The following is a 10,825-nucleotide window of genomic DNA, read 5'->3' on the forward strand; positions in this document are numbered from 1 at the left end:
CTTCCCCTTACACAATGCGGCAAGGAGAAGAAAGGGGAGGAGACTCCGACAACGCCCTTCGACGGCGATTGGGCGAGAGCCGATCACGTGGCCAGCACCGATGGGGCCACCGCCGGGCGAGGGGCGTTGCCCTGCTTCGCGAGAGGCGGCCGGACGAGGCGGGGGAGTGGCGCCTTTACCCTCTCTTTCCCCTCCCCCGCCTTTTATTTCTAACACAGATGACCGTTTAAATCGGGGGAGGGGAGTAGGAGGGTGGAACTGACGCAAGCGCGTGAGGAGTTCGCTCTCGCTTCCCCCTGCTGCAGCCTGCTGAGGGGAGAGTGGCGGTTGCAGCTTCTCGTTCTTCCTTACCAAGGCGGGCACGCGCATGCCTCTCCTCCACCTTCCTCACTGCCTGAAGAAGAAGAAGGAGCCATTTTCCTCAGAAAGCGAGGTGTTTTTTCAGGGAAGATGGCGGGGTGTTCTTTCGATGTGGGTGCACCACTCCCTCGCCAGCCGGCTTCCTAGTATTTTATTTTTTCCCCGTGATTTTTTCCAGGAATTCATTTTGGTGCAAATCAGCCTGTTCGCACCAGTTTGGCAGAATCGGTAGCTATTTTTTTTTGTTGCACAGGCCCAGAATGGACTTCCAGAAGCAGCATCCACGCAGAGAACCGGTTGTTCACATATTTGAATCCCACCACTGAAATGATCTATCTTACTGAAGTGCTGTTTTTTATGTTCTCTCTCTCTCTCTCTCTCTCTCTCTCTCTCTCTCTCTCTCTCTCTCTCTCTCTCTCTCTCTCTCTCTCTTTGTGTGTGTATGTGTGTGTTTACTGTCTGTCAGCACCTCAGAGAGCTCCTCCCCCAGGCTCTTTGGTGATAATTACCGCGGTTCTCTTTCCGAACAGAAAAGCGGTTGTTTTGAGCTGTCGGCAAATCTTTGCATTGTAACAAACTGGTTTTGGGTTCTGTGATAGTAGCACAATATTGTATGCATTTTGTATATGTGTGCGTGGGAAATTATGATAACATTTTTTTTTTAAAAAATTGCCAATTCTTTCTTGCCAGCTGAGTTTGTTGGATCACAAAATTGGAATTCCCCAGAGGGGTGTCAAACTGCTGGCCCACAGGCCAGATGCGTTATGCGAAAGCTGTGCCCACCCCATTGCCAGCAATGGCAAAACTGTCCCAATATGTTGTGTGACATCACATGACGTCGCGAGTTTGACATGAAGCTCACTAAATTAGAGAGTTCAGTATGTCATTACAGGAATTTGTGTTTAGAATATTTTTAATATCAATGTTACACCATTTGCATTGTTAACACATTGTAATGGGATTGTGACGCAATGATAAATCACAGTGGAAATTACATCCATTGGCAGTCTGATGCATTCAAGGTCAAATCAAGCAAAATTTCAGTGTATAACTTACGGTACACAGGTACCGATTGCTACCAATTAAGATGGGAGAGTAAAAAAGAAAAGTAATAATTGACACTGCTCATTAGTTCCTTATTTTCATGACTGCATGAGGCAGCCTTTTTTATTTGTATGACCTCTTCTGATCCCCATTACATTGTGTTTTGTTACTTTATAGGTGATAAAATGTCAATTGGGTTTTAGCCAGCAAAAAACATGAAGGTAGTTGGTCTCGGATCTGTGGTTCTTATTTTTCCATTTTTCTTCATTCTTAAACTGGGGGGGGAAAAAACCCTCCAGAACACAACAACTGATGTCATCTTTTTAATAAAGCCCTTCAGGAATTTTATGTTTTCATATTATGGAAGAAATGGTCCTATTTGTGCATGTTTTTGTGTTCCATGTTTAAGTCATGCAATTCGGGTAACTTAGAAGAAGGTGAGTTTCAAGTGACTGAATCTTGAAGAAAACACGAGAAAGAACACTGAAACATCAAATCAGTTTATTAAAATGTAATCTTTTAAACTGATTATTCATATCTTTATTGAATTTATTGTTAAAACTTTGGATATAAGAAAGATTGAAATTTAATATGCTGCCATGCAGTAATTATGGAGAAACAGGGAATGCGTATTTGCTCATTAGAGTTGAACAGGTTTGCAAGTTACTGAATAGTCACAATTGTGAGCACTTTTAGGAAGATTCTGATGTGTATTTGAGAGCTTTTTTAGTAATAACCATACCTATTTTATTTTTTTATGAAGCAAACTAATGCATATATCACAAGAAAAGAGTGAATATGATCATAGTTTTGGAATACATTTTATTTAGGATATTGAATTTTATTAGGATATTGAACATTGATTATTGTGCAACATGGAATGATTTTAGGACGTATTCAGATATGTAGACAATACTTTGACCATAATTAAAAAGGACCAATTAGAGAACATTGACAAAGCCATCAACTTGAAAGAAATCCAGTTTACCAGAGAAGAAGAAAAGAACAACTCACAACCCTTTCTGGACATCCTGATTAGCAAGACCACAGTGGCAAACTAGAGACACAAATGTATCGAAAAACCACTCACAGCAACCAAGTGCTCCACCCCCAAAGCAACCCAACCTCCCACAAGTGAAGCTGTGTAGGAACTTTATTTAGATGAGCACAAACTCACTACAGTAATCCTGAACAGCAGAAAAAGGAAATGGAGCATCTATACAACATCTTCCAACAAAATGGATATTCATTCAACTTTATTAAAAAGTGCCTGACCACTCAACCCAACACAAGCCCTAAAAAGAATTAACACTGGCATACATCAAGAACATTTTCAGAAACCATCAACCACTTATTAGCACTGATGATGTTACCTAGTTTGGATTATAAAATATCTGCAAGAAAACTAACTCGGAGAGCACCAAGGACTTCTCATTTCAACCCTATTTTCTTTTAAAAGATGGGCAAGTTTACATGCATCCCATAAGAGGCTTTTGGTTTGCAAAACAACTTTGAGAATTAAATTACTCTACAAAATATCTAGTTAAAAACATAGCAATAGCACTTATTCTGCTTCACATTGCTTAACAGCCCTCTCTAAGCAGTTTACAAAGTCAGCATATTGCCCCCAACAATCTCAGTCCTCATTTTATGGACCTCAGAAGAAGGAAGGCTGAGTCAACCTTGAAGCAATGAGAATCGAACTGCTGGCAATCAGCAGTAAGCAAAATTATCCTGCAATACTGCAGTCTAACCACTGCATTCCATCATATAACTGGAAAAGTACCATATTCAACGTGAATAATATGACTATTATAAATTGAAATTTAATAGTGGAATAATAGCTATTAAAGGAGGAAAGTGCAATCAACAAAACACATTACCAAAATTCTCCATTGAGATGTTTAAATTTGGAGAAAAATAGCTAAAGAGTTGACCAGAATGCAAAATAATGGGGTGAATAAAGAATGAAGATAAAGTAATTCTATGGAATTCTAGATGTGTTCTGCCAAACGTCAACACTTAACAAAACTAAATGAGGTAGAATGGCAGTTACAGAGTGAAGTAGTAAAATGAAAAGCCACTTTCGGAGGATTAAACTCTACAGCTGTTTGAGATGAGACAGAAGATTTTTCAATTTCAATATTCACCTTTGTCAGTTATTTCTGGGATTGGTAGAATAGCAGTTACAGAGTGAAGTAGTAAAATGAAAAGCCACTTTCAGAGGATTAAATTCTACAGCTGTTTGAGATGAGACAGAAGATTTTTCAATTTCAATATTCACCTTTGTCAGTTCGTTATTTGTGGGATCAGAGGCAATTTATGGTTAATGTAAGCTTTAAAAATCTTCAACAATTACTATGTCCTGACGGATCTTCCCATTATAATAACTTATTTTCCAAAACACCTCCAAATCCAGTACGTTATAGCTGAGCAGGACCTCAGAATGCCTTCTGTACTTTCAAGCCTCTATTTTGGGCTGAACTGCTTAAGAGGAGAGAGAATATTAAATATGCTGCCTTGAGATTCTGGAAGAGAGACATGATATAAATATAATTTAAAAAAAATCATGGAAAGAGTAAGGATTGACGGAAACTGAGAGAGAAAACTGCAATTTCAACCATCCAGTGTTCAGAAGTACAATTATCCCTATCTTTCTCTTGTGAGCGTAATAAAGAAAATCCAGCTTCCCCTCAGCTTTTATCAAATTGAGACATTTTATTGCCCTAAGGCAGACATATCAAACTCGCAGCGTCACATGATGTCACGCAACGTATTAGAACTTTTTCCCCATTGCTGGCAATGTGGTGGGCATGGTTTCCTCGTGATGCATCCGACCTGCGGGCTGGCAGTTTGACACCCCTGTTCTAAGGAAACAAAAAGAACAAAGCTAAGATGGCATTCTTCCTATCACAATGCAAATCTGACTGGACGCAATTGAGTCTTGAATTGGCAAGATAATTTTTTACAGCACTTGAGCTGAAGCTAAGGAGTATTGCATAAGTTCTGCCCTTCAAAGCCTGGCTGCCCTTTAACATTTGCAGCTTTAGTTAACTGCCTAAAAGTAGAGCTGCCCTTGATTTGCCCTCTGTTTTCTTATATCAAGACTCACTCATTCAGGTGATGACTGAAAATGGAGACATAAAATGAAAATGTTTCCTGTGCTGCTGTTGATTTTCTTCTGTGCATAAGAAAAAGATAAAGTTTATAGGTGTCCATCTGTTTTGAGATTCATGCATTACCAGAAAAGTTGCCCTTTTGCTCTTGGTCACTAATCCTAGCAAACAGACGATTAATACCAGCCACTTGTATTGCCTGCCAAGTTAATTTCCCCATTTAGGGTCTGGGAGAAATCTTATAATTCTATTCTTCAGTGACTCAGGGGTTTGGTATATTGGAATATAAGCATTTCAGTCTTACGTGTTTATAAAATGTTTTGTTTAAAAGCACAGTTGACCAGTTTTCCAAGAACTTAAGTAATTTGTTCCAGTGGGGAAAATCTGGTAGGAGTTTTTTGCCTAGAGATTTTACATAAGCTGCCTTAAAAAATGCCTAGAACTAGAAATAGGTATTTGTATCACTCTACAAAGAAAGATATGTCCATTGTGATTAACAAGTAAGGTCCTAGTCTTCAGGTATCTTATTTCAGCACTAGTTGGAGTGATTTGAGTAGTTGTAAAAGGTAGTCAACCTTGTCCATTACAGGTAGTCCTCAACTGATGACCACAATTGAGTCCAGAATTTCTGTTGCTAAGTTGAACATTTGTTAAATGAATTTTGCCCCATTTTACAACCTTTCTTGCCACAGTTAAGTGAATCACTGCAGTTGTTAAGTTAGTGACACAGTTCTCAAACGAATCTGGCTTCTCCCTTAACTTTGCTTGTAAGAAGGTTGCAAAAGGTGATCCTGTGACCCCAGAACACTGCAACCATCATAAATATGACTCGGTTGCCAAGCATCTGAATTTTGATCACAAGATCACAGGGATATTGCAACAGTTGTAAGTGTGAAAAACATTCATAAGTCACTTTTTTTAGTACCGATGTAACTTTGAACAGTCACTGTGAATTGTTGTCAGTCGAAGACTACTTGTATGCGACAAACCCCCCTACACTACGTGGACTCCAGCATTTCTCAGTAGCCCATGTAAGAGACAGATTGTTCCTAGTTAACATCTATTGCTATTCAAGGTATCAGAAGAGTATCAGGTTTGGGACAGGTCAGGGAGCTGCACAGTACTGCACTGCACATGGGGCTGCTCTTGAAAATGTGTGGAAAGCTGCCATTAACTCGAATTTTAGCAGTTGAACTTTTCATCAAGATGGCATCCTGATAACATTATCGCTTGATGTTTCAATAACTTTAGCTACCAGTTCTTTTACAAGTCCTATTTAAAGGATTCTTGAACCACAAGCCCTTCATTGGGACAAGATAGCTGTCTTTCAGTACTTGAAGAGGTGCGGCTGAGAAGAGGGGGCTGACCTAGCCAGAGAAGGATAGAGAGCAATTCCTTGAAGATGGGCTCCATCCAGCACGAGGCTGAAAACTCAGAAGGTAAAACCTCTGGTCCCAGTGACCAACCCAGATTGGATTCTGCAACATTATCCTGGGACACATATACTTGCATTCATTCTATATAAGCACTGCATGAGGATGCCCAGGAATGCAATCAATCCAAGCAGCAGCTTTCTTTGGGTTCTGTACTGGATAGTTACATGGTTGAGATCTACGTGCTTTTTTCCATTAGAAACCTTGATTCCGGAAATTGGAAATTAATGACCTCTTTTTTTTATTTTGCTGCCAAGGAATTTCTTTGTTTTGCTAATGTGGCTAAGGACCCGGACATTTCCAATCTCCCAGGTGCACGCACCATCAGATGCTTGCTAACACCATCACTGCCACTTTGTCACCTTCTCAAAAGCAGTTGGAACAATGGAAGCAGCAATAAAGTTCGCCCTTGGCACAAGGCCGGGCAATTAAGTGCTGCTGCATTGTGGGAAGAGGAGGCCGTTGATGGTTGTCAAATCTTCCCTGCACCGAGAGACCAAACTTGGCCATCTGCATTCCTACTACGCCTGCATTCTCCAGGATAACTGGATTTTCAAGCTTCAGATTTATGAGTTTCAAGATACAGTCCTTCAGGAAGATAGATAAGGATGTGAGAAAGGAAGCTTGAGAAGGAAGACAATGTTCTAGCAGCAAAAACAGCAGACATGAATAAGTACACCATGGATGGGTTTTGCTCACCAGAGATTGGAAGCCAAAAAGTTTGCCTGGACAGAAGCAGCCAGAGAGGACTTACTGATTCTTTCTACTCTAAATCTCATCTTTGTACGGTGCACAAGAAGGAGAAACAGCCCAATCACTTTTGTCGTTTTGTCAAAGGACGAAAATGTAATAATATTAGTGTTCTTTTGAAAAAGTTAATAAATGGCTAGATTCATAAGAAAACACTGTTTCCTTGATTGTGGTTTATTGAATCAAACTCAATGTATGGTATATACCCATTTACAAGTTGCTGATTGCATTCATGCAACATTCTAAGGTATAGTTTCATTAGCCACAATTGACTGAAGAAACATAAAATATAGAATAACAGAATTGGAAGGGACCTCAAAGGTCTTCTAGTCCAACTGCAGTGTAAACCCTGAAATAAATTCAGCTTCATTTAAACACAGTATAAAGAGCGTTTGAAAGGAGGAAAAATATTTCTGCCCTCTTCCTTTACATTTTGTGTTAATGATACGTTTATGGAGTAAATGCATTTTTGAATCCACCAAACCAGACACATTGGTGGAAGAAAGCCTGATCTGAATAGAGGAAGCAACAAAATTAAGAAAAAGCTAGGCAATGCCCTCCCCACTCTCCTGCCCTTTTTTTCCCTTCTAAAATATTTTATTTTTGGGGGGGAGAGGGGAAGGAAATCCAGGTGTATATAAGCAGGTAAAGTATGGCTCAGCTCTTAATCTAACGTAACTACCGTATTCCTGATCTGGCACCTTCTGAATGCTTTGCAACTATAGTTCTGGGAGTCTATGGAGATTCAGTCATCCGGGTCATGGTTGTCCCAAAGTGCTTTTTCAAGAGGTAACTGGACTTTCTTGTTTTTCCTTGAAGACATTTTGCTTCTCACTCAAGAAGCTTCTTCAGCTAGAAAGGAGTAATTGAGGAGTTTACGTCCTTTTATTTTCAACAGCAATGAGGCTTCGGGATTGCGCTTTGCAAGGGAGCCACTAGGTGGCATTCTTCCTTCTGGAGAATTGGAACATTCTTCTACATTTGCTAAAAGAAGCTACCCCCATACCTTGATGGAAAAATGATTGGGGAAAACATGGTGAAGGAAAATGGAGATTAAGGACAAAGATTTGTTCTAGAAAGAAACTTTCCTGATTCATCGGACAACATTTTTTTTATTTATACAGCCTGAGTCATGCCAGTTTTAAATCATTAACAAACTGTCCATTTGTTTTAGAGCTCTGTTCAAGGTACCAGACCTTACAGTGAAAGTGCTAAATGGTTTAGGTCCCTAATAGCTATAGTTGTGTTTGTTCTCTCACCTCCAGGTCTGCTCAGGCTGTTTGGAAGAGGACTTCTTTGTCATGCAAATAAAAAACAAAGACTTTCAAATGAGCAAGTCCTGCCTGAAGATGTTGGCTTGGCCTCTATATTTTAACTTTCTAAAGATTGCAAGCAAAAGTCTTCTTTGTTTACCTAGGCATTTTTAACTTCTTGTAAATTTTAATTGCTCTGTTGATCTTATCTCCTGCTTTACAGTATTGCTCATCATCTCAACCCTTGGCTGACCTCCTCTGAGCTCAAAAGCTAAATAAGGTCTAACCAGAGTAGTCTCACATGGGAGATCTCCTCTCCAGTGTAGGCAATGCTCTGCCACTGCTTATCAATTAATGCAGTTAATTCCAGTGAAATTTCTGCTCTCCCACAATGAAAATGGATTTGGACAGTTCTCCTCCTCTTTTAAAAGTTGCATAAGTAACTTCCAGATGGATAAAATGGAAAACGGAAGCATTTCCAAGCTGCACAGATGACGTGGATGTGAAAATTGGTGACCCGGTGGTAAGCGCAGGGCAGTGGAGCTTCTCTGGACAAGGAGAAGCCAAGAGATACCCATGTGTGCTCCAGAAGCAGCTCCTTTTGAGAAGATCTGTAGTACCCTGCAAGGGTCCTCATCACTGGTGGGATTCAGCCAGTTCGCACCCCTTCGGCCAAATCGGTAGCTAATTTTTTGTTACCCAGGCCCAGAATGGACTTCTGGAAGCCGCATCCACACAGAGAACTGGTTGTTCACCTATTTGAATCTCACCACTGGTCCTCATGTATGAACAGCAGGCTCCAAGGAAGAAACAATGACCTCACAGCCTCAGCAGTGCCTGTTTAAGGACACTGCCTTTGCCCAAATCCTCAAATCCTTTCCAAAGCACGATGTGACCTAAAGCTACAAAGATCTTCCAAGCAAGAGAGCAACAATACCAGCCGATGAGTATTCCTTCAACCAGGATTATGGATTAAGATTAAAAAAAGAAAGGCAAGGATTTAAAAATAATAAAAAGCAAAAAGCTGCTTAGGATTTTCAAGTAAGAAAGTTTAAAATGAACTAAGGGGCCAGTTGAATTTAAAAGTATTTTTGAAACAATATATATACCTGGGTGGGAAAGAAGAGTGCTTAGATTTGCCACAGAACAGAAATGGTTAGCTTTGTTAAGCAAAGAGATACCATAGCTGAAGGTTGTGAAAGACCCTCTGACTGCAGAACTACAGACTGAGTCCAAAGAAATAAGGATGCAGAGAAGGGAGAGGGGATCTCCTGTTTTACTCCTGGTTGCACAAGGGAGAAGAGTATGCTTAAAGCAAATGAAAGAGAAGGGGTTTGCATCAGAGATACTTTGGGATGTTTGAGGACTTAGAGAAAATGTGACTTGTCAAAAAGAGATTTGGGTTTTTTGGAAGAGAAGATGGAAAAATGTCTACACATTGAAAAAAGTTGAATAAAGAATTGGAAGAGTCTTGCAGATGAGCAGGGAGGCTATACAAATTAAAAAGATGGAATAAAAAATATCTGAAGAATCTGCAATACAAATGAATGGGACAAAAACATTAAGCCAAAAAATCAAAAAAGACTTTGACAGTGTGATGCTATTGGGTTCAAAAGAGAAAGAAATTATGAGAACAATCGAGAAAATAGCAGAGAGTAGTTGAAACCTTAAAAAATCAATGTGTGAGGAAGAAATGAAAAATCAAGAAATGTAAGAAGTATATCTGCATCTTGTTCAGAAGAATACAATAGACCAGGTTCTACAATAACATCTCAAAACTAAACTGAGATTACTAATCCTGAATACTGCGTAAAAGATAAGAATATAACATAACCTGTTTGATCAATTATAAGAGAATGAATACTTTTATAAAATATTGGAATCTCTTTATGGACTTTTTGCTGAACATGAATAGAAATGAGTTGATTTTTGGACTTGCCCCTTGAAAAAGTTTGGGTAAGAGAAGAAGTTAATTATGTATGTAATTTTAACGTAAGAGAAATGATCTTAAGTTTCTATGCAATTGCTATAACAAATATCAGAAATCACCACTTTCAATTTTTTCTTTTTTAATCTGCCCCTTTTTTAAAAAATTTCAATTTCTATACTTATGTTTATCTTTGATCTGTTCAAAAATCTTGAACAGAAATTATACAAAATTGTTTTGCATCAGCCTGGTCCGTGCCTCAGATTCTCAGTAACAATTCTGCTATCCCAAGACGGTGAGCATTTGAGTTTATATTAGCCATCATCTCCCCTCTGCTTACAGAGATGTTTCATTAATAACACTCAAGGCACTAAGTAAGGCAAAGATTACAAATAAATGACGCTCTTAGCTTGCCAGCTAATGAGTCACCTGACAGTTTATTGGACACAAATAGCTGGAAGATCTTTTATTATTTTTTCCCCTCTAATATCTTAGGATAGCTGTTTGCTGCTACTATATCATAGTCTGCTAAAATTTGCTTCATGAAAATTTGATGCAGCTTGATGCCATCCAATAGGTCTGGATAGCAAGGAGAGGAGAGGAGAGGATGGGAGAAGATGAGAGAATAACAGAATAACCGAGTTGGAAGGGACCTTGGAGGTCATCTAGTCCAACCCCCTGCCCAGGCAGGAAACCCTATACCATTTCAGACAAATGGCTGTCCAGTCTCTTCTTAAAAGCCTCCAGTGTTCTGAAGGCAAACCATGACAAGTTAGGAAATTTCTCCTTAGTTCTAGGTTAGTAGGCAAAGTGTGTCAACTTTGCTGTATGGATGAATGGCACGATTAAGTGATAACTTTTTGTAAATTGAATAGATTTGTTCCACAGTTCTTCCCATTGCTTCGTTTGGAGATTGTATCACTGAAGAGAAGCCAGCCTTTG

The sequence above is a fragment of the Vipera berus genome, assembly GCF_964194415.1.
Source record: "Vipera berus genome assembly, chromosome: 14".
NCBI lineage: Eukaryota > Metazoa > Chordata > Lepidosauria > Squamata > Viperidae > Vipera > Vipera berus.